The following is a 25227-nucleotide window of genomic DNA, read 5'->3' on the forward strand; positions in this document are numbered from 1 at the left end:
ACATATAGAACATAAAAGGATTTATAATTGAGTTGCATATACATATACTTACTCGATGTATGGGTCGATCGCTGAGCAATTAAAAAGAATATAGATGTGTGCTGCATCTTGCTCTCGATCTGTCAATAGCCTTGATCGGCAACTACCAAATGCATGCCCAAGTGGTTGAAATATCGACAGCTTGTCAGCTACAGTTACTTGTTCTCCATCATCGTTACGGGGCGGGCATATGTAATGTGTTGGAATATGAGGTTCGAAGTACATAGATGAGAAATTTGAAATCTCTTCTAAAGTGTACGCCTCACAAATAGAGCCTTCTACTCTTGCTTTATTATGAACCTTTTTTTTTAGGTCGAACATGCATCTGACAAGAATATACATTTCAAATTTTAAATATCTGTCATTAAAGAGACAAATATAAAAAAACATATACCTTTCAAATGGGTACATCCATCGATATTGCACAGGGCCACCAACCCTTAGTTCATATGGCAGATGTATGATCAAATGTTCCATAACATCGAAAAATGCTGGCGGAAATATCTTTTCTAACAGACAAACAGTGGTGATGACAGAGTCCTCGAGATTCTTTACATCTGATAAAACGACCTCCGATGCGCACAATGTTCTGAAAAATCCGCTCAACTCAGACAATACCCCCCATATAGGTTTGTCTAACATATCATGGAATGCTAGGGGTATCAATCGTTGCATAAAGATATGACAATCATGGCTCTTCAACCCATATAACTATCCATCGTCAATCTTCACAGCCCGAGCAATGTTAGAGACATATCCATCTGGAAATCTCAGTTGTCTCAACCATTGACATACATGTTTTATTTGATCAGGTCCGAGCACGTACTTCGCCTTTGGTTTCAGTACTTTGCCATTATACTCTTTGAGTTCCAATTCTGGTCTTTTACATATTTATTTTAAATCCATACGGGCCTTCGGATTATCCTTCGTTTTTCCTTTAATATTCATTACTGTATTGAACACATTATCAAACACATTTTTCTCTACATGCATCACATCCAAATTATGTCGTATCAATAGGGTCGGCCAATACGGTAGTTCCCAAAAAATAGATTTTTTCGTCCAATTGTGATCCTTCCCAAATCCACGGAAGGGTGTAGGACTGCGGGCATCTGTTAATACAACTGGAAAGTATCGCAATCTTCTTAGCATCTCTATGCCGGACAATCTTGAGGATGGACCTTCCGTTTCAGTTGTGCCTGCTTTAAATGCATTCTTTTGACGTCGGAACGGATGATCGCTGGGTAGAAATCGATGATGACAATCAAACCAGCAAGGCTTCCTTCCATGCCTCAATCTAAAAGCTTTGGAATCCTCCATGCAGTATGGACAAGCCAACCTCCCATGTGTGCTCCAACCAGATAACATACCATATGCAGGGAAGTCACTGATTGTCCATAGAACAGCGGCCTTCATGTTGAAATTTTGTTTTTTGTGGGCATCATACGTGGTAACACCGTCATCCCACAGTACTTTTAATTCATCAATCAATGGCCTTAGATATACATCAAGATTTTGGCCAGGTGAGGTCGGACCAGGGATCAACAGAGACAAGAAAAGATTTGGACGTTTCATACACAAGCTTGGTGGAAGGTTGTATGGAGTTACAAATACTGGCCAGCATGAGTATGGAGTTGATCTACCCCTAAATGGATTAAATCCATCTGTACATAGACCGAGTCTAACATTTTGCACTTCCATTGCGAAATTCTGATGAGTACGATCAAAGTGCTTCCAAGCTTCAGCGTCAACAGGATGCGTGATCTTGTTTTCATCGTGTCGAACTTTATTTGCATGCCATCTCATGTGTTTAGCTGTCTTTGAAGACATATACAATCGCTGCAATCTAAGAGTGATAGGAAAGTAGCGGAGCGACTTGTATGAAACTTCCTTTGATCTCGTGCTACCATTGCCTCTTGTCTTTGGCTTGAACCGAGGATGCCCACATGACGGGCATGATATGTCGTTTTCCTGCTCCTTGAAATACAACATGCAGTGATTTGGATAAGCATCAATCTTTTTGTAACCCATACCTAGAGCGTTGACCATAACTTTCGCACGATAGAAATTTTGTGGCAATTTCTCATCTTTAGGCAACATACTCTTCACAATCATGCACAAACGGTCAAAACATGATTGACTCAAATTATACTCGGACTTCAAATTCATTAGTTGAAGAACTGCAGACAAGATAGTGTGACTCTCACAACCGTTCCAAAGTGGCTCATCAGCATCTTTAAGTAAATCATAAAATCTACTAGCTGCATCGTTTGGTGATTCTTCATCTACGGCAGTTCTTACATCACTAGAACTCATAGCAGAACCCAGTTCTGTTCCTGCAGCATCAAATATCAAATTTGTATATGGATTATCGTGCACCACATTCACCCGTGCATCAAAATCATTTCTAAATTCTTCTCCATGAAACGTCCAGTTCTGATAATCACTCATAAAACCCTTCCTGTATAGGTGATGTCTAACGCCATGAGGTTCTACAAATCGATTATTCTTACAAATCTTGCAGGGACACCTAATCCGACCTGTGGGATCTACCGTACTGACACTTGCCGTTGCAAATTCAATAAAACTATCGACACCATCCATATATTCATGCGATAACTCATTGTCCACTATCCTACGGTACATCCATTCACGATTTGCAGTCATTCTGTCGTATGATGTTACGAATAGTATCCTAACCAGTTAAAAGAGAACCATCAGAATGCTATGATGAAGAAAATATCAAATTTATCATGCAATATATGATGTCATACAATCACAAGAATTATGATGCATGCATTGATAACTTAATATTTTCATGTGCAAACTATTCATGACATGATACATTCATTTGAAGCATGCTTTCAGTATACAATTTCACATGGAAGACATAATCAAATTGAAAGTAACTACATGTAAGCATGGATACAATCACATCAAACATTGCAATACATCAAAATAATTCATATCAAACAAATGTCAAACATGTACCTGCAGCAAACACACTTCAATATCCCACTAACTACTACCATGCATAGCATGGACTCCGTACTCCAAAAATAAGAACACTTCTATTCTCATACATTAAAATCATGCTCAGCATGATCTCCGAACTCCAACAAAGCAGTCCTAGATATCAACAACTAAGTGAGTGTGTGAACAATAAAGTGTTACATTCAATAAATTAAATAACATGTGATGCGCTTGCATCACTTACTCACCACGGGTATTTACCCGATTTGCATTTTTTTTGTCACTTACTTACCACGGGTGGCGGGGCACAAGCGAGTTCCGTTGAGAAATCTGCAAAAAACACTGTGTTAAAATGAATATTGAAGCTAATTAGGGAAACACAAACACTTATGCAATGCAAAAAACAACTAAACTGTTGATGATATATCTAATGATGAAATGCGATGAAATAAAGTGAAAAAGAAGCATTGATGATATATTTTTTTAAACTAGCGTCTTCCCTTAAAAAAAAGGGAGAAAAATTATAAGTGCACTCCGAACCTTGTTTTTGAAGCTTGAACATCAAATTGTAGTGAGAACTCGATGAAAAAACTAAAGGCTAATTTTTCAAATTGCTCCCATGTTTTTAAATGCAACCATTCTGACAAATGCAAAATCCTCCCTTAGTTGATTTTGCAAAATCCGTGCCAGCATCCAAATGCAACCATTCTGACAAATTAACAGTTGATTTTGCAAGTGATGCACAATCCTCCCAATGTGGGCTACCTTGCAACACAATAATGGTTCCTGATTCTTTCCTCATGCTTTTTCTCCCAACCAGGGGACTCCCTTCCTGATCAATTGGATCACATTGGGTATATACATACTGTTCCCTATACCCAGTCTGCAAGCACGGATGAGTAAGTTCTATCTTGCCATTTATCTTTTTATTGATGTTTCCAACCTGCTTCTTGAGAAGGAGAGCTACAGATTTATCAAATGCATCATTTAGTCCATAACCAGAAAGAGAATATGCGCTAAGATGATGCTTAGCAGCTCCAATGCTAAAATCCAGACTTGTTCTACCATGCAAAATATCCCAAGTTTCGAAAGTTACTTGTAGTGAGGAACCGCCCAAGTCTAGAGAGCCAAATGTTGCTTTTGTTTTTCCAAAACCTAATGTATTCATGTGATAATTAAGAGCTATCCATCCATAATAAGCTTCATCCATGCCACTGATAATCTTCACATGATCCTTCTGACACATGAATGATGAATTTTTTAAAATTAACCATGCCTTATTCAGAAGCCATTCTGAATCAGCTTGTGGTAGCCGTCGAAGACCTGCTGTAGCATAAAGGTATAAAGGCGTAGTCCTGTGTGCTCTTTTGGGTATTTGCTTCTCAGCCCACTGAAGAAGAGGCTCTATGGCAGACTTTAATCCCGAGATATTGTGTACTAACTTATGAAAACCTGGTTCTGTTTCCATACGACGATAAGCAGGACCATTCCTCACAATGGGTTTTCTTTGAGGATCTTTAGGCAATGATTCAACTATCAATGGAAGACTTACATGGTGTCTACTGTTATCAGGGAATCACTCATAGACATAAGCCCGAGTGCCTGTGCTTCCACCATCCAAATCAACTGTTAATTTGTCAGAATGGTTTGCAAAATCAACTAAGGGCTCGACCCTGGCCTCAACGAGCACACCTTATGGCTCGAGCATGAGGCTGGCTCAAGCGAGGACTCACCTCAGGCTATGAGCCTGAGGCAAGCCCGGCTCAGGTGAAGCCTCACCTCAAGCCATGAGCTTGAGGCAAGGCAAGCTCAGGCGAGGTTCGCCGCTGATAGCCCAGTCTCAACCTCATCGGCCATCGCCGGGGCGTACAGCGTGAAGAAGAAGAAGAAGAAGAAGAAGAAGAAGAAGAAGATTACCTGCGCGTCGCCGGGCGGTGGCGGGAGGTTGACGGGGAGCGGCAGGTGGCGAGCGCCGGCTGGCGAGCGGTGGACGGGGAGCGGCGGCTGGCGAGCGGCGGCGGCCGAACGGTGGCGAGAGCCGACGGGCGGCGGGCGGGAGAAATACAGCGAAATAGGAAAAAGAGAAAGAGGGATGGGATTAGGGATTTACGCGACATTTAGCGACGAAATGTTTCCGTCGCTAAGCCGTCGCTAAATCAAAATACAAAAAAAGCGACGGAATATATTCTGTTGCTACGCCGTCGCTAATTAGCGACGACAGAGTTCCCTCTCTAAATTCATCGCTAAAATGGTGTTCTTGTAATAAAAAGTAGCGACAAAAAATGCAGTCGCTAATCCGTCGCTAAGTAGCGACATATTAGTGATAAAAGTTGTTTCCTCGCTAATCCGTCGCAAATTAGCGACAGATTCTATCTCTAGCTAATCTGTCGCTAATTAGCGACGGAAAAAATCCGTCGCTAATTTCCGTCGCTAATTAACAATTTTCTTGTAGTGAAAGGATCATACTCGAGCTTCATTTCACGAGGCATTTTCCAAAATGTCCCACAAAGGTTCTCATGTATTCCCTTTCCTCATTCAATTCATTTTTTATATATCTTCGTCCCATCCAGGTTAAGGGCTAAACCTGAATCATTCCAAAAAGAGTATCTTGTCTCACCCTTGAGACCTGATCAAAATTCTCATTTCCCACCATTTTGGGTTATTTACCCAAAAGTCCCATCACGATTTCCTCTATTATTCAATCATAACATTTTCGAGGATTCCGTCCCCCCAAAACCATTCAGGATAAGGTTTTCAAGCCTGAGAAGCTATATTTTCAAAATAATTCTTCCACACCCAGTTCAGATCTACTGACTGGGGCATTTTCAAAGTTTGGAGTGTTGTCTTTGCCACTAAGCTCGGCTTTCAACCGGCTTAGTAGCAAAGAGGGGCATCTGTGAACACCCCAAAATTTTAAAAGTTTTGTAGAAATGACCCTTTTGCCCTAACCCCATTTTTATGAGAAAATCAAAGCTAATCTTTAGTTATTCTTCGGATTTTCTGGATCAAATTTCATTCAAACTTGATGCCGGATCTGGATCCAATGTTTTAAATCCATATTTCCTCAAAATCTGAATCCAAACGCATTTTCTGAAGAAATTTCCCCAAAAATAGCTTTTAATTCTCAGAAAAATTCCTTTTTGTAAATATTTTTGCAAAAACACAAAAAAAATTAGTTTTAATTTTTGTTTTCTCGTAAAACTCTAAGATTTTATTCTAAAAATGCAAAAAAATGGAAAAATAACAAAAAAAAATTAGGAAAAGTTACGAGAAAAATCAAATGATTTTAAAAGTTTTTTTTTTTTTAAAGGAGAGCCCCTCTTGGTAAAATCTTGAAAATCCAAAGAGGGGAGCCTCCGTAAAAGTTTGTTTTAGGGTTTTAAAACCCTTCGTAAGTGAGAAAAAGGCAAAAAGGAAGCCGCCCCCCCCTCACTCTCACCTCTTTCCCCTTCCTGCAGTTCCGCCCAAACCCTCCTGCGCTACCCTCTGGAAGCACCCATCCTCCACCTTCGATCGCCAACCTCTCCTCCCTCATCCCGCTCATCTTCAACAAACTCACCTTCTCGATCCTTCTCTCTCCCCTATTTAACAAACCGAAAAGAAAACCCTCAGCATCGCTCTTCACCCCCGCATGACTTCTTCTTCTTCTTCTTCTCAATTTTTCCTCGTTCTCTCAATCTCTTCTCTCTGGTACCCCTTTCCCGAACGGCTGTCATCGATCCATCTTTACGGTGCCTCTTCTACAGAAGGAAGCCGATCATCCTCCGCCAAGGCTACAACGACCACCCAATATCACCCCAGCACCCCTTTTTTTTACGATCCGTTCTCACCCTACAGCAACACCTAGGAGACATTGCACCTTCTTCGGTCGAAGCCCAACAATCAAGATTAAGGAGATTAAGTTTCTATAAGCAACTGCAGGATCTCGATTGACTTTAGCCCTCTTTGGAATAAGCTTCAGCAACAAAGGCACAGAACCCTTTTGGACCGCTTCTCACCATTATATCCGATCAACTGAAGGCATCAATCGCCTCCTGCAAACAAGAGCACGGAGGTTACCTCTCTTCCTTCAGTTAAAACAAAAGAATCCGGTAAGAATCCTTTGCTTCTCCTCTTTGTTTTTTCTATTCTCTTGATTCTTACTCCATTAACGCACCCTCCGTAAACTCGATTTTCATATAGCAACATCGATTTACGGATGTGCAATATCAATGGACTGAATGCATTCCAACATTTTCTTTCTTATTTTTTTACAATTTTTCATAAGTTCGACCTGTATCTTTCTTCTTCCCCCCTTCTGTCCGCATTTTGAGTTGTCTTTTGATTTTCGGTTTCTTTTTTTCTTCTTTTTTTTCTTTTTCTTTCCTCCTTTGCCTCATTATATTGGATGGTTCACAGTGTTTGACGCTCTTTCCAGTTTGATTTTTGTCTTCATTTATCACCATTGTGGTTTGGATGTTTGGCGAGCTCTGCTTTGAAAGCCAATCATGTAATCTCTAGATTGATTCTGGTCCATCGAAATCCTGTCAAGGTTTGATTCGGTTGGTTCTCTGAGTGTTTAGTGATTGCAATCTGATTTCTGGTTTTTCATGTGTTTTTGAATACTGGTTTACTCCAGTTTTGATGTTGTCTGGTAGTATCATCATATTCCCTTCATATCTGTTAACCCATACCATCGGCTGATCTCATTTATCATATTTTGGTCCTGCACACATTTTATTGGTTAATCCCACACATTCAATACATTTTGTTATATCCAGTATGTTTCCTTTGCTGCTTCATTTAGGTGATTTTCTATGTTGTTACATTTCCTATTCGTTTTAGATACAACCGATTGCTGCAAGAACATCTATCAGAATCATTTTTTTATCGACACCTCTTTGGGTTGGGTTAAAACATTATTTCACCAGCATTTCTTTTTTTTTCTTTTTCATTTATGGATATACCACCTCATCCTTATTGAGTTTGAAAGAGGGGCCAAGAGCTCATGCTGTACTGTTTAAAATGGTAATAGATCATTAGACCCAAATTTCTAGGGTCTTTTAGTTGAATTATTCCCTTTCTTTTGCTATATCAGATTTATTTCCATGCAACTATTGTGATATTCTGAATGGGAGGAAAGGATGAATGATTTTTTTTTTACCTGACTGCCATATATCATATTTTGTAAATTCCCTTGCATCGTGTCCATCTAATGCTTTCTTATAAGTTAACATCAATTTAATTTCAGTGTTTTGATTGATACTTTCATCACTTTTTTTTTTTCTTCTTTAAAATTTCTGTAATTGTTGTTCCATGACATCACGGTGAGGGTATTGTCATATTCCACTGTTGCATATTATAAAAGCATTCTTTTCCCACAAGCACCGTCCCACTGGTTGTAAATTCCATTATCAAAAGGGATGCCCAGCTTCGATCCTTTTAGCATCCAATTTGGGATATGCCATTATATATTCTGTTGAGCAAAGCAGAGCTTGGATGTAATTTAGGTGTTCAACTCCAGCAAGCTTCATCATTGACCAAAACAAAGCCCACTTGATTCATAGCAAGTGGTTCCAGCACTACTTGCAATTAAAAGTTTAGTTGGATTCACACACCCCTGCAACCAGTCATTTGAGATTAAGCAAGGACCAACTCGTTTCAGTTCGTATTCCTTAAAGACATGAGGGGTTCGGATCATTGAAGATAGTTCGATATCAACATGCCATCCGCCACGTATATAGTCTCGCCATACATCTGCTACAAGCCAAGAATGAGGATTTCGACATCTGGAGCTTTCTCCTTCAGCAACTTTGGTCAGACACAACCTGTGGCTTGTAGTGGGTTTTGGAGGGATGTCAAATGCTTTTGATTAGAACACCCTTGCGCAGTCCCAAATCTTGTCAGGTATGATCATTTCACAATTTCCTTCTTTTTCTTTGTATCGTGTGGTCTGCTATATTTTTAGTGTCTTTGCAACTTGATTTTGATTTTCAAATAGTGATACATGGTATGCAGAAATTTAATTATGTATTTAACAGAGAAGTTGCTGTATCTTGATCTATTTTGTTTTGTTTTTATTTTGCTTGTCTGCATGACAATGATTTTGACACCCATTCCCTGTGGTGAATTTCTTTCTGCAAAAATGGTTGTTAAATGTTGAACTTCGTGAGTGGCACCTGTAATAAGTTTAGTTTTCTAGAATTGACACTGATACTTGCTTAATTTTAAGATTTTTCATTAGGTTAATGTCAAAATCTCTAGGTGTGGGCTGAATGGTTGCAACAATTTCTGGTTATTTGGAGGGATCATGTGGTTACCTTTGCTGGACAATTTTTTTTTTTTGTTGTTGTTGTTTCTCAACTATTTTCCATAATCCCATGTCATTAGTAATGACAGCCCCAAATTGCGAATATTGGTGACTGTTGGAGCTGGGTTTATTGGCTCCTCTCTGGTGGATAAATTGATAGAAAATGATAAAAATAAAGGACTGATTTGTTATCAAGCTATTGTAAGTAAGTGCAAGTTATTTATTCATTTCTTACTATTTAGGGTTATGAACTGTGTAATACTTCCCAATCTCTGTATATATAAGTCAAACATATAAGTGCATTAGTTGATGACAATCTTGCACATCTGCCACACTCATCACTTTCAGTATGTCTCCACTATTGAACATTCATGCTGATGCGTTTGCTAACTGAGTATTTCTCAGTTTTATATCTTAGCAATGCACTTGAATTCGTTGGTTATTGAGTATATTCCCATTACTAGGTTAGCAATACATTTACATTCATCAAATTGCTGAAATTCTCCAATCTGCACATTAGCAGTACATCTTGCCAGTCACCAATTATTTTCAGTTTGCATATTAGTCCTACCCTTTTGTTAATCACTGCACCCATCGTGCTTTGAATGATAATACATAGCTCCCATATTCTTTCTTTTCTATGGTGGTCCATCAAGAACCACTATAGTTGCTACATTTCATGGTGGTTCACCATGAACCACCGTAGTCTCCTTTCTTTTATAGTAGTTCATCAGGGACTACTACAGTAGTTATCCTTTGCAATGGTTCACAAAGAAGCAACCCTTCTTTATTATAGTAGTTCATTAAGAACTACTATAATAGTTTTCCTTTCATAGTGGTTTGCAATGAACTACTGTGTCCTTTCTTTTCTATGGTGGGTCATCAGGAACTACCTTATTTCAGACTGACTCATCTTGGACTAACCTGGTTCTTGACTTCACCCATTGAATATGCCTTTCTCATTCAGCATAAACATAGTATCTGGTATTAGAATCAACACATTCATATACAATTTTTCTCTCAACAAAGTATTTTTTTCCTACATTATGCTAATTCGTTTCTTTGCAGGGAAGTCATGGAAAATCATCTCGGATTAAAGAAGTTGTTCCAAATTTCAGTTTCAAAGATTGTGACAACTTAGATGTCAATGAGAATTTACAATTCCGGCATTAGATAGAATGAATCAGCATTGTAAATGAATTCCATATTTTCTCCTTTATTTTCCAAAATCTCACAATGGTGAAACACGAATGGCACGTGCACCATTTCGTAAGAGGTAAATTAATCCTAAGTTGATGATTTACATCAACGGCCATAGTCGGGATGTAGACAAGACTTAGTATTTTTATCTTTTATAAAATAACACTGGATCCACACTGGATCATTTTCAAAAATCATCATATTTTCTTTAAATATTTTCCTCTTTTATCAGAATTTAATCTAAAATCAGCTCAATATATATACCAATGGCCATAGTCAGGGTATATTGAGAGTTAATTTCATTTTAAATTCTATAAAAGCACCAAAATGTATTTTATTCTTCACTTGAATTTAAATGTAGTTATTACATAATACATTCAATGACCATAGTCAGGGATGTATTATGTCTTCAACCTCATTTTTAATTCATTTAAAGAATAGAATAGTTTTTCAAATTCTAAATTCAAATTCTTTAAATTCATTTCATCATTTAGGATAGAATTGCATCATACTTTTCAAAAATTTCTTTTAAAAATCCAAGTGATTGTGAATATCTCTTCTTCAAATTTCTATCTCAATTCTATCTCATTTCCAAACTTTGAAATCAAATTCAAAGTTTAAAATTCAACTTGATTCATTTTATAAAAATTCCAAGTTCAAAGTCCAATTTGACTTTGAAAATCATTCTCAAAATCAATTTTGAAATTTCCAAAAATCCAAAGTTAGATCCTAATCTCAAATTGGATCCAGATTTCCAAGTATCAATCTTCACTTTTTGGATCTCAGATTTCAGATCCAAAATCCATTCTAGGATCCAGAATCCAATTCACCTTGGATCTCAGATTCAGATCCAAAATCCATTTTAGGATCCAGAACCCAATTCTACTTTGGATCTCAGATTTCAGATCCAAAATCCATTCTAGGATCCAGATTCTAATCCCACTTTGGATCTTAGATTTCAGATCCAAAATTCGTTCTAGGATCCAGAACCCAATTCTACATCGGATCTCAGATCCAAGTTTCATTTAGGATCCAGAATTCATTTCTATTTTGGATCTCAGATTTCAGATCCGAATTCCATTCCTTCGGATCCAATTCCATCCTAGATCCCATATTTCAGATCTAAATTTCCCTTAGGATCCCAAATCCAGAATTCAGTTCATCTTGAATTTCAACTCTATTTAGAGTCCAAAACCTTTGATTCAAAATTCCATTCTGAACTCCAAAAATTCAAAAAATCAAAATTCTATCTCCGAATCTGAATTCCATTCCAAGCCTACCTTGAAAAATCAATTCTATTTCTCAATTCTATTTTGATTTCTCAAATCTTATCTCAATTTCAAGCTTTATAATTGAGATTCAAATTACATCTCTATCCTGATTCAAAGTCCTAAATTCAAAGTCCATTTATGACTTTGAATTTTCCTTTCTTCTCTTTTATCTCAACTTCGAAATCATCTCTTTCAAAGTTCAGATTTATTTTCCCCAAGCTCTTGATTACTCCAAAAACTTAGAACTTTAAATCTTAAGTTCTGAGTTAAAAACCATTTCTTCACTCTATCTTCATCTCAGAAACACTTGGAAAATTTCAAAATCATGTTTCAAAAGAGAGCATACATCTTTGCATTGCACAAGCATGATTCTTTGTGCATTTAGATCTTAGGATAAGTTTTTAGATAATTTCTTAGCAAAACAAAAGGCATAAATTCGACCCTTGGTTCGATTACCCTTGGTAAAGGCGTCAGGAACGGTCGAACCTCGTACCGACGAGTGGATCCCATCTCCCAGTTTTCCCGCAAAATATTTCAAAAACGGAGGTGAGTTATTTTCTTAAATACTTTCAAAATTAAGGTCAAGTGAGACCCTGCAAAAGAATTCCTCTTCTCCTCTTTTCTCTTCTCTCTTTCTTTCTGTCTTTTATTTTTCTCCCTTCGAAAAGGAGGAAATAGAGGATGGAAAGGAAGAGAGAGAATATTACGAGAGGAAAATTTTGCGATGATCACAACATGTAACCAGGATTTTGAGGGAATGAAAAGCACACACCTACAGGGGCAACGTAGATTCGTAATTGATCCTCGTCTTCTCATACTTTCAGTCGATCATCTAGGACCACTATTTTATTGCAATCTTTTGCAGAGTAGAAAAAGGGGATGTCAAAAGAAGAGAAAAATACAGATGCTGATGATGGGTCGAGGCTAGATGCTAACACCAGACAGTTGATGATATTGTGATTCCTTGAAAGTTCTGCGAGTAATATTAGCAATTCTTTGGTTGATCCTCCATATTTCTGGCTTTTGCTCATTGTCTCTTGCAATCCAAGGCTGCAAATCCCTGTGTGCCTGACGAATGAGGGTTGTTGATGCTATCGGTGGTATACTGAAGATGTCGAGCACAGGTTCAGTAAAGTGCAAAGGGAATACACACGGCACAGAGACTGATATGGGCAGAGCCAGGTTTTCAATACTCACATGAGGCAAATGTACAGAGCACAACAGATAACTCTTCACGCTCACAACTCCAAAATCATATAAAATTTGGAATATATTTCAATGAATGAATTCCCCAATGAAACAAACCACCAGTACTCAACTATCCTTTCTCCTCAGAACAGGATGAAGAATAATCTAAGCAAAGCATATAATGAATTTGAAATTTGCATTAAGCCTGAATTGAGTTTAATACTCAGAACAAGAAATCAAAGAACTAACATCACTGTAACTATTATACTGAAATTTATCACTCAATAGACCTCCTGTTTGGATGCCTTCAATGCTAGATTATTATTGAGGATGCAGATGTAAGTATGAGATGACTAAATAAAACATCAGAGATCAAAATAAACGTGGTTTGCTGATTGCTACCCTACTTACAGCAAGATCAACTATGAAATGAGGAAGCACATTGATCAAACAAGATACAAAGAAATGCAATGGAAGTAGATCCTGACACAAATCTGTTGTTTGATCAAATCCTAATAATGGATGTAAAGGATACAAAGATCAACTCAAATGAATCCCGTAAATGACGAATATACAAAATCCAACCATTGAATGCTGGTACAGAATGGGATACCGTAATAGACACCATGGATAGAGAAACAATAGTGCATATTGAGAATCTGGACACAAACAAGCAATCGAAAATCCAAGACAAAAATAGGAAATCGCTAAAAGAAAGGGGAAAAAAAAAGAAAAAAATAAAGGAATTCGACCATTCCGTTGATATAGCACTATGTAAACCAATATTGCTATACGCAAACCGGGTTTACAGAATATGCTTTAATGAAGCTTAAAGCAAGAAAAACAACAAAAAAAACAACAAAAAAACAACAACAAAAAAAACGTAAATACAACAGAGAGAAGAGGGGATGTTTACCGCTCTTTCTGCTGCAGGGGATGATCTGTCTCTTTTGGCTGGTTGGGGAAGAAGATCAGAAATGAAGAGAGACAAGAGAGAGAAGAAAGAGAGGAAAAGGGGATCAAAGGGCGATCGTGGCGACGATGGATCGACGATGGTGGGGTCAAAACTGGATCCCCTATCGACCCCCTGAGGGTCGATTTTATAGGAGATGGCTGTTAGGCCTCTTTCAGATCGGGTCCCCAATTTTTACAAAATTTTTCAAAATGAAGACCTTTTCAACAATTTTTTCTAAAAAGCGGTTTTCACAAACCTGATTTTCAAAAAGGTGCTTTAAAAGGCCATTTTTAGTGTTTTCTTTTTCGATTTTCTTATTTTTTGTTCTTTTCTTGACATTTTCTACATTTTTTTGTATTTTTGAAAATAAAAACTCTAAAACTATGGAATTTCTAAACTATTTATAAAAGTTTACAAATATTTACAAAAGAAGGCTTTTCTGAGAGTTCGAGGTTATCTTTTGGAATTTTCTTCAGAAAACGGGTTTACATCCAGATTTTGAGGAAATATTCGAGGTTTAAACCTCAAATTGAGAAATACAGAGTCGTGGATCCAACAGGATACCAGATGGACTGTCTGAGCCTTTTAGAAATTATTTTTGGTATTTTTGAAAATTTAATTTGAAAATTTGGATAACGAGGCTCAGATTTGGGTTTTGACACTGGATCCAGATCTGAAATCGAGTCAAATATATAAAAATAGAGTTTATTCTAGAAAATCCAAAGAATAACTGGAATTTAAATTAGAATTGACTCGATTTACTTAGAAAATGGGGGTCAAGGGCAAAAAGGAAATATTTATAAAATTTTGAAAAATTTGGGGTGTTCACAAAGGTCCATAGTCCAACGTATATCAACAGGTGCTCAAGGATGTTTGGAAAACATAAGCCTAGAACCAAAGATGAATTTTTATGCCACGTACATCGAGCCTCGACTCGAGTATATCGGCATAGCATGATTAAACACAGTTGATCTGAGCCTAGAGTCAGGATTTGGGTCCTAAAGCTCTTTCAAAATTGATGCATTTAGAGTCAGCTTCTTAGGGAATGTTATATGTGCATAATTGCTTGTGCAGAACATGATTGAGTGTATTATGTTCATTTCCCTTTTTATTTTCCCTTATTTTCCCCAATTTTTCCAAATTATTGGACAATTTTCCAAAATACTTCATTTTTCAATTTATGAAACATTTCTTTGTAAACCCTGGATGATTTTTCCAAATTATCCACTTTTTCTTCAAAACTTCAGGTGATTTTCCATTCTTTAGTTCCTCTGGACTTCAAATTTCTAGCTTTTTCATTTTATCCTGCCTGCAATTTCCAAAATTCTTGTATTTCTTCTAAGTCTAATTCCAATCTTCCTATCTTTCAATCCAATGACATCTAGTCTGCTCGACTCTGTCTTCCCTGAGGGTCACATCTCCTACGAGGTGCGACAAAGTCTTTTCGAGCATCGAGCTCTCAGCACCAGACCTTTCTTTACCTGGTGATACTATACTTGATTCAAGAACTTCTTCCGTATGTTTTCAGACCATTTGAGCGATTGTGGGTTAGACTGACATCCACGGTGGGAAAGCTGGCAGTCAACGACAATCTGATCCATGCACTGGCAGAGCGGTGGAATCCGCGCACTTGCACATTTTGGTTCCCATTGGGCGAGATGACCCTGCTAATGGATGAATTTTCAGAGATCATGGGATTGTCCGAGCCAACCGGTCAGCCTGGAGATCCATTAGAGCAGCAATTTTTTATTAATGTCAAGGGTTTGGACCCTAAAGATGTTGTAGCTCGCATGACAGAGCGTAAGTCTTGGCCACTGATTAAAGAAAATGAGAACGAATATGTGAGCCTGATTGTGATCTACTGACAGTATGGGGCATTCACAGAAGTTAACTCGTTATCCAGAACAGCTCGAGAGAGAATTCAGCATGCGATGGTTTTGTGCACTGTGGGACTCACTTTCTTTTCAGACGGATAGAATTATGTAGATATCAGAATAATACAGCTTTTGAGAAGACGAAGAAGTCGATAGACCAGCCATCTCTCGATAGCCATGGCCGCACTTGCTTTTATATACCGAGGGTTGACTCACTTCACGCTTGAAGAATCCATTCTAGACGAGGGGTGTACTTATGCACTTCAGTCTTGGTTCCTTTAGCATGTGTCGAGCAGAGCTAGTTCGTTCAGATATAATAGCAAGGAGCTTCTTCCAGTTGCACGGTACCGATTCTTGATTGATTATCTGCAGAAAGAAGAAGTGGTGCTCGACTACTGTGATCGAGAACTATCACCTCTCAGATACACCTATGCATACGACAAGCAATTCAAACTACTTGGTCCTTTCTTCTGTGCTTATTATCATTCAGAGCGGTGTGTCCGACAATTTTCTTAGAGACAGAAGCGTGTGGAGATGCGGCTGCTATCAAGAGTTGTGCCAGAGTTTGATCTTATATCAACACAGTGATTCGAAACATACCATTCTGTCAGATATGGCTGAGACTCTTTTGTTACTCTTCCACTTTTTCCCGGTTCTCGTGTCTCTGCTGATTATAAAGAGTGGTGGCAAACTGTCTGTCCGCACTCTCTTTTCTAAGTTTATTATTGATGCAATCATGTTTTCCTTTCAATGAATAAAAAACTTGCAAATTCTTTATTCTTGGTTTGACGACCTCGCCTAGGTAACAAGGTATAATTTTCAGTTGTTTATTTTCTTTGCAAAGGAATGACAACGCAATTGTCGTAATTCCAGCGATGACTCAATCCTTAGTGATGGGATATTCTTTCAATTGTCTACCAAAATTCTCAGCAAATATTTTCTTCCAAATCAAAATCTCTCTCAAAAGCCTAACCATCAACTTTGCCCTGTAGAAAGCGTTCGTGATATTTAATGATTCAGATGAGGTCAGGAAAGAAAATTGCACCAATAGAAGGTATCGTGTATTCAACAGCCTCAGAAGAAGAAATGGGCTCCCCTCGATCAGACAGAAATCAAGGGCAGTAGGTTGAGGATGACATTGACCCCCAAATGTATGCCATGTTCAAAAAGATGATGAGCAAGATGCTGGCAGAGCAAGCTGAAGCTAGTACAGAGCAGACCCAAGTCAAAAAAAAGGCAAAATGCCAGGTAGTCAAGAAGGCCTTGAAGATATCCAAGAAGCATACTCAGAATGTTGACACAATTGATGAAGAACAATCAGTGGAAGATACATGTGAAGAATTCGAGACCCAACAGGAAATTCAGAAATCTACTCAGAGGCAAGGGTCAGCCCACAAGTTTAAAGATCAGTCTATCAGTAATTCCGACCAAACACAATTTAGAGATATGGTCAAGATGGTTCGAGATCTGCAAGCCTGCGATAAGGGCAATAAAGTCTTTACTAGTGAAGACTTCTATGATGGTCTGGATGGGGATGATAATTTAGACAATCTCCCCAGAAATATCATTAAATTTGATGGTTCTGGTGACCCAAAGGCACACCTCGCCATGTTCTTCGCTGAATGTGTCAAATTCAAGAGAGATAATTAGGCTCTTTTTCTTTGTTTCCCTCGCAGTCTGGAGAGAATAGCTGCAAAGTGTACTCAAAGCATGTCAATCCCATCGAATTGAAAGAATTTGACAAAGTAGTAAATATGTTCATCGAGCAATTCCTCTTCAATGTTGAGGCACTCCCGACTCTCAGTCATCTCTGCGGCCTCAAGTAGAAAGAAGATGAGAAGGACCGAGATTTTATTCACCGATAGAGATTAGCTTGCAATAAGATGAGAGATCTAATATCAGAGGGACATGCATTGTCACTGATCTTAAATAATTTTTTGCAACCCCTGAGAGGACTCATTTTCACTGCACCGTCAAAAACTTTCATCAAACTGACAAAATAAGCTGAGTGGCTCGAGCTAAGCATGGAAAACAGAGTTTATAAGGGCTTCATCTTTACTAAGGGTAATAATCTGAATGAATAGAAGAAGAAAACTCACTTCACTCTTTCTGCCAATGATAGCAAAAGCAATAGGAAAAATCATGATAACTATTCAGAGGGATCCAAGGGCCAAAAAGGAAAGTTCTCCGACAATGATAAGCCTCTTCAATCTAGTCCCCAACATAAAGATAAAGATCAAGAAAAGCCAAAGCACAAGGATTAGAGTACGGATCGAAAGTTCAACCCTCTGGACCAGACACTCGAAAGTGTTTTGGAATATATGCTCACAAAAAATATGATCTGTTTACCCAAAGCAGTTGATCCCACAACAATCATGGGTAGATTCAAAGGAAAATTCTGTAAATTTCATCGAGCAATAGGGCATGACACTGAGAATTGTTTTGTTCTGAAGAATATCATTCAAGATTGCATCGACAAGAATATCCTTATTGAAGATGAGGAAGACACCAGTCGACCATCCTGAGTAAGTTTTCTAAAAAAATTGACAGTGTCGAGACTGTTACTTTCATTATTTTGTCATTTTAAAGGGGAAATGCAGTCCTAGTTCTATCAATATGTTATTTCCTTCTTTAATGCATTAATAAATTTGTCAATTTTCCTCATGGTCTGGTGCCATCTTTTATATCCCTCCTTGCAAAAATGTTCAATGTCTTCTTACAAGGGGTAACCTCTTTCAGAATGCTTCCCTGATCAATCAAGAAGCTCATTGTTAGTTTTTTTTACCTCATTATCTTCAGAGAATTCTCGCCAAATATCAATTACTTATTCTTTCATCCAACATCTTATTCTCTAGTTACATTGGGGCATTTTTCTTGAAAATTTGTTTCACTTCAAAATGTTCTGTATGCAGGCAGGATCAAATACTTCTCTCATATTGTATGCATGTGCACTCATTTACATCATTTTGCATTCATTTGCATACATTTGCATTTGCATGCATTCATTTGCATACATATGCATTGAATTCATTTCCCCTTCAGGTTAAGGGATAAACCTAAGTTGCCCATTCAGGACAAGGGATAATTCTGAGGCCCCGACAGTTGTCCAAGTCAGCATGAGGGTGAGGGCTGAAAATCTTTCATCAGAATCAATTGGTAATTTTTCAAAATCCAGTGTTCATGCTGGTAATTTTTCAAAATCTAGTGTTCGTGCTCGTAATTTTTCTTCAAAATTCAGTGTCCGTACTAGTATTTTTTCAAAATCCAGTATATGTGCTGGTACTTTTTCAAAAATCAGTGCTCGTCCTGGTACTCTTTCAAAATCTAGTGCTCATGCTGGCACTCTTTCAAAATCTGGTACCCGTGCAGGTATTCTTCTAAATCCTATTTTACTGGTTAAAACTCTTAATTTCGATTTTGATTTCCTTCCTAGTCAATGTTTCCAAATCCAATTTATATTGGTCTAATTTTTCTTCCTTCAGATCCTAGAATTGGTCTAGATAATTAGAGTTCTGATTCGAATTTTCTTTCAAATCCAATTCAAATGTCCAGAATTGGTCTAAAAAATTAGAGTTTCGACTCAAATTTTCTTTCAAATCGAATTCAAATGTCTAGAATTGGTCTAGAAAATTAGAGTTCTGACTCAAATTTTCTTTCAAATTCAATTCAAATGTCTAGAATTAGTCTATAAAATTAGAATTTCGACTAGAATTTTCTTCCAAATCCAATTCAAAAGTCTAGAATCGGTCTAGAAAATTAGAGTTTCAACTCTAATTTTCTTCCAAATCTAATTCAAGTGTCAGAATCGGTCTAGAAAATTAGAGTTCCAACTCAAATTTTCTCCAAAATCCAATTCAAGTGTCAGAGTTGGTTTAGAAAATTTGAGTTGTGACTCAAATTTTCTTCCAAATCCAGTTCAAGTGTCAGAATCGGTCTAGAAAATTAGAGTTCCAACTTGAATTTTCTTTCAAATCCAATTCGCTTAATTTTTCTTTAAAGGTTTGAACTCCTACTCAAACTTTTCTGCAATTTAGTAATTGGTCTAGAAGATCCAAGTTTCGACTCAAATTTTCTTTCAAAACCCAATTCATTTAATTTTTCCTTGAAGATTTGAATTCTGATTCGAATCTTTCTTCAAAACCCAGTTTAGCACCTGGTCCTTCTAAACCCAGTTTAGCACCTGGTCCATTCAAAGCCCATAAGTTGAACCCTTTGTTCTTAAACTATGATCCCTAGGTTAAATCCCTATGGAATCGATAGTTTGTAGGTTGGATACTGTTATCGTCACAAAATTTTCCCCTCTCCCTCTGAGAGAGAAAGAAAAATGATTCTACGAGTCAAACTCGACCAGAGTTTTGAAAATGGTTTTGTAAATTACTCGCCTTCGTTTTGAAAATTTGCGAGAAAAATCCGTGGAATGGGATTTGCCTGTCGGTACGAGGTTTGACCGTTCCTAGCACCTTTACTAGGGGTAATCGAACCAAGGATCAATTGTGCGCTTTGACTAAGTTAAATTATCTAAATCATGTTCTATTTTCCTAGAATGCACAGAGAATCAGGCATGTGCTATGAAATTTTGAAAATAATGCAAGTTTGAGAAATATTATGTTTGCTTTGAAAAATTAAGATGTACTTGAAAAGTCACTGGAAAAGTGCTTGAAAATGGAATTCCTAGGAAATTTATTGAATTTCATTGAAAATCTGAAATTTGTATTGGAAAATGAACTCTAATAAAAACTTGAACTTTGGAAAAATCGATTTTGAGATTTGAATTGCTTTTCTGAAATGGATTCTCAAGAAAATGGAAAATCTAAGAAAATTGATTTTGAGATTGGAATATGAAATTGAGAATGTGGAAATCTTGGGAAATCATGATTTGAACTTGAAAAATACTTGGAATCTCATTTGAAAACTCCGAGTTCTCGGAAAATCAAATCCTGAGAAAGACTTGGAAATTTTTGGGGAAATTGATTTTTTTAAATAGAATTGGGAAAAAAGTTTGAAAATGAACTAAATTGAATGAATGCATGAATTTGAAAGATATTTCATTGAGGAATTGGGAAATCCTTTTGAGATTTTGAGAAATGCAGTGTATTTTTGAAGTTAGCCTAAAAGTGTAGGTTGAATGTGGCTAATACGAAGATCACAAATCTTGGTTTTCTTCGTATTCTGACTATGGACATAAATACGAATTCCCATCAAATTCGTGAACTCCCTAAGAGCTTGTGCACGTGCCATTCGTGTCAATCATCAGATATTAAAAAATGTTGAAATTAAACTATATGCAATGCAGCCCTATTCTAAGCAGAAATGTAACTCTTATTCCAAATTATTACATCTTTACATTTAATTGAAATAAAATAAAATAGCTAAGTCTTCTTCTTGGATATTCCTGCAAAACTAGAAAACAATGTTAGCATAGAAATGTAGGTTTTTTTGAATTTATCCAAAAATATTAGAAATTATCGGATATTATTCAGATATAAACCCAAATTCATACCTCCTTTGATATAAACATGAGAAATAAGAAATAAATTTTGAAAATAAACTTGAAAATTCGAAATTGTGGTCAAAATGACAAAAATACCCCTAATGACCTTGAAATTAGGGTTTTCTGAAAGAATTTTTGTAAATTTTGGAAATTTGAAAATAAAATGAAATAAATCAAACATAATATAATGAAATATGATGATATGCATGAAAATTTGGAAAATTAAAGTTTGAAATTTCGAAATTGAGGTCAAAATGACCAAAATACCCCTGATAACAAGACTATGGCCTTGAAACGAGGGTTTTCTGAAATAAATTTTGCAAAAATAAGAAATTGAAATGCAAATGAGATTAAAATTAACTTTAATATGACATGCCATGCTTATTTATATAAATAAAACCCTAAAATGGCGAAAATACCATAAAATATCAAATTTAACTTGATTTTCGCCTCTAAATTTAAAAATAAACTGACATACGAATCAAATGAACATAGAATTGAGCCAAATTTGGCATGAACACTTAGACTAACCCTAGGAACAGAATAGAATCCTAAAATATATTTTTTGGTATTTTTAAATATAGAAATTCAAATAAAAACCCTAAATTTTGTGATTTTTGCCTAAAATGCTAACTCTAAATTGGATTTTGGATACTAAAATTCCATAAAAAATTCCCAAATTTTATGGGGTGATAGAGGACAGTTAGGAAAAGATTTTTTCCTCTTACAGATTCTGGTTTTCACCTATGGTCGGAGCTGAACATCTCCGGCAAGTCGGATCAGAATTCAGCGACTCTAGGATTTAGGGCAGACAGATAGGTTTCGAGAGACATTAAGGGAAAAATAGCAGACAGATGGAAAAATGGCTGGAATTGTGGGAAACTGTTGTTGACAAACATAGGAAGATTTCCTCTTTTTACAGAATTGGTATTCGAGTTACGGTTTGGAAATGAGCACACTGTTATCAGAGACCTGGATCTCTGGAATTTTCGGGCATGAAAATCTGTCAGATAGAAAAGATAATTTTGGGAAAAATAATTGGACAATCCAAAAAATTCCCAAATTTTGGGAAATGACAAATGCAAATGTTAGAAACAACTTTCATGTTAAAAGTTTTTGCATTCAGGCTATGGGTTAAGCAGACACAACACATTAGAATTGGTCTATACCCTGACAAGGAAAAATCAAGAATTTCCCAAGGGTCTAAGAAAATTGATTTTAACAGAGATCAAATATGCTTATAAAATCTCAAAATTTTTAGACAATTAGTAGATTCCACCATAAATCTACTAAAATTTTTAAGGGGAGATTCGGATCTTCCATCTAGGGAATCTCAAGCTGACAAGTCTGCTAAAACAGAACTTGGAAATTCTGGAAAATAGAAAACCCGATTCAGGGTTTGATTTGCTAAAAGGGGTTCCGAAAGCCAAATTGAATCAATTTTTTACAGTAGATCACAGATAGATATACACAACTATAATAAAAATTACAGGATTTATTGATAATAATTTTTTACATAAAATGATGATTGAACTTTTACTCATAAAATCAAAACTTATAACAATAAACAAAATTTCAATAGGTTAAACTAAATAAATGGGATAAACATAAAATCTATATGAATCTAATGATTCAACTAAAAAAAATGATCAAGGAGGGATGAATTTTTATTTTTTGTTTAGATTAGTTGTTGAATGAGGGGTTCAATCCATTTGGATGGATGAACCACCTTATTCACCTAACCTTGTCATAACAAAAACCAATATTTTCATATTGTTTAAATCCTTAAAGCAAAGTTTTTCTTTTTTTTTGACTGATGTGAACCCAATCTTAATTGATTTCACGTTGTATTGGTAACATAATACGAAAAAGAGAATCCTTATGTTATTACACAACAAAAGAGATCATCAAAATGATGAAGAGGGTAGGTGCTTTACCTTGGAAAAAGGGGAGCTTGGATGGGTTGAACCGGCTGTCACCATTGGAGGGGCTACAATTTGCTTGATGGAGGTTGGTACTGGTTTGATGCCACAGTTGGAGGTGGAAGCAAGGTTGCAGCAGTGGAAGCCTTTGATGTGTTGCCCTGGTGAAGATGAAGGTTGGAAGAGGTCCGGCTAGTGACGACAACCAAGGGAGGTGTTGGACTTGAAGTTGCTGGCTGGATCGTTGGAGGTGGAGATGGTGGCTGTTGCTGGTGGCTGCACCATGTAGATGGGGTGGCTGTTGCTTATAGATGGGGTAGCTTCTGCTGGAGCCAAAGGGGGAACCAAGGGAAAGAGAGAGAGGGAGAGGGAGAGGGAGAGAGAGAGGGGGGGGGGGGGCTGAGCCAGAGTGCCTCTTGACCAAAAGCCCACCGTATGACCTTCCTTTTTTTTGTCTTGGACTTAGGAAAAAATAATATATTTCCCTAAGTTTTTAATGGAAGTAGACTTGATGAAAGGGAAAGAAAAGGTTTACGTGGATGGACTTGGCAATAGGGAAAGGAAGGGAGGGAAGGAAAGAAGGAAAGAAGGGGAAGAAAAGAAAGGAAAGAGGAAAGGAAAGGGAAAAGGAAAGAAAGGAGGGAAGAAAGAAGAGGGAAAGGAAGAGAGAAAGGAGGAGCTGGAGGGGTCTACGTGAATGGGAAAGAAGAAGGAAGAAAAGAAGAAGAAAAAGAAAAGGAAAGAAAGAAGAAGAAGAAAGGGAAGAAGAAGAAAAGGAAAAGGAAAAAAGAAGAAGAATAAGAAAGAAAATGGGGAAGGAAAAAGGAAAGAAAGAGGAAGGGAGAGGGGGCTGGTCGACCCCCTTGTGGGTCCCACCTCCTCTCATAAAATAAAATAAAAATAAAAAATGAAAAAAATAAAAGAAATAAAAAAGAAAAGGAGAAGATAAATTCCTTTTTTTTATTAAAATGAGAATGAAGGAGCCATCTTAGAGTGAGCTCTCTTTCCAAATTTGAAATTCATTTTGATAATCATAGGGGTAGAATAGTCTTTTTAGAAGAATTCTCGAATGAAACGAGCTATTTTTGGCAGTTTTTGAAATGAGCTCATAATTTGAAGTTCAATACCCCGTTGCGAAGCAAATCCGGTGTAGAATTTAAAAATTTGTGTTTGAAAGAAATCTGGATTGTTTTTCTTGAGAAAATATTTCTAAATTTAGAATCATGGGGGTAAAAATATCAATTTTGGAAACCTAGGGTTCGAAATTGATTTCTGAAAACTTTTAAAACGCAATCTGGATTCGGATTTATAAAACTGGAGTTTTGGACTTCGAAAATGAAATGAAATGTGATGAAATGTTATGAAATGCTGAGAAATGATATGAAATGATATGCGAAATGCTAACCATGAATGAAGAAATTTAGATATTTGACCCCGATTGACACTTGTACCAGTTCAAAAAGTGTTAAAATTGATAAAATTTGCAAAATAGTTCAATAAATGGTTTTCGGGCTCTATCAGGCTAGAGTGACACTGAAAATTAGGGTTTGAGCTAAATTGAACTGAAATGGGATGTATTGAGCTGGGTTTTAGAGTTTCAGAACTCAAATGAACTGACCAAACACTGACTCAATTGACCTTTCCGACTAATTTTTCAAGAAAAGTTGCCATTTTTAGAGAAATGATGTGGAATGGTCACTGAAGTGAAGTTAATTACAAATCTGAGTTGGGTTTAAGCTAAAACAAAGATCAGTAATACTGACATGAACTAAAATTGAAGTTCGAACACTAGCTCAATCGACTAGATTCAGCTCAATTTCAGCTGAAAGAGCTGAAATGGGCTCTTGGACACCTGAAAATGGTCTTGAACTGAAACAAGAGCACTTGAACTAATAGTGAGCTCAAGTTAGACTCTGAGGAATATGACTGACTATGAGTGACAGACTCAGAGACAATTGGCTTGGATTTGAGTGAGAAATGAGCTCATTTCTGAAGAAATGATCCCATTTTGGCAGGAATGGTCAG

General features: G+C 36.9%; 1 pseudogene; it reads right to left on the minus strand.

Annotated features, from left to right (window-relative positions):
* Window positions 1–3637: 3637 nt before the first annotated feature.
* LOC149815398 (putative apyrase 7 pseudogene) lies at window positions 3638–6547 on the minus strand (annotated as a pseudogene).
* Between the last annotated feature and the right edge of the window lie 18680 nt (window positions 6548–25227).

Source organism: Nuphar pumila, chromosome 15 (assembly GCF_984573655.1).
Source record: "Nuphar pumila chromosome 15, dmNupPumi1.hap1.1, whole genome shotgun sequence".
NCBI classification, from domain to species: Eukaryota; Viridiplantae; Streptophyta; class Magnoliopsida; order Nymphaeales; family Nymphaeaceae; genus Nuphar; species Nuphar pumila.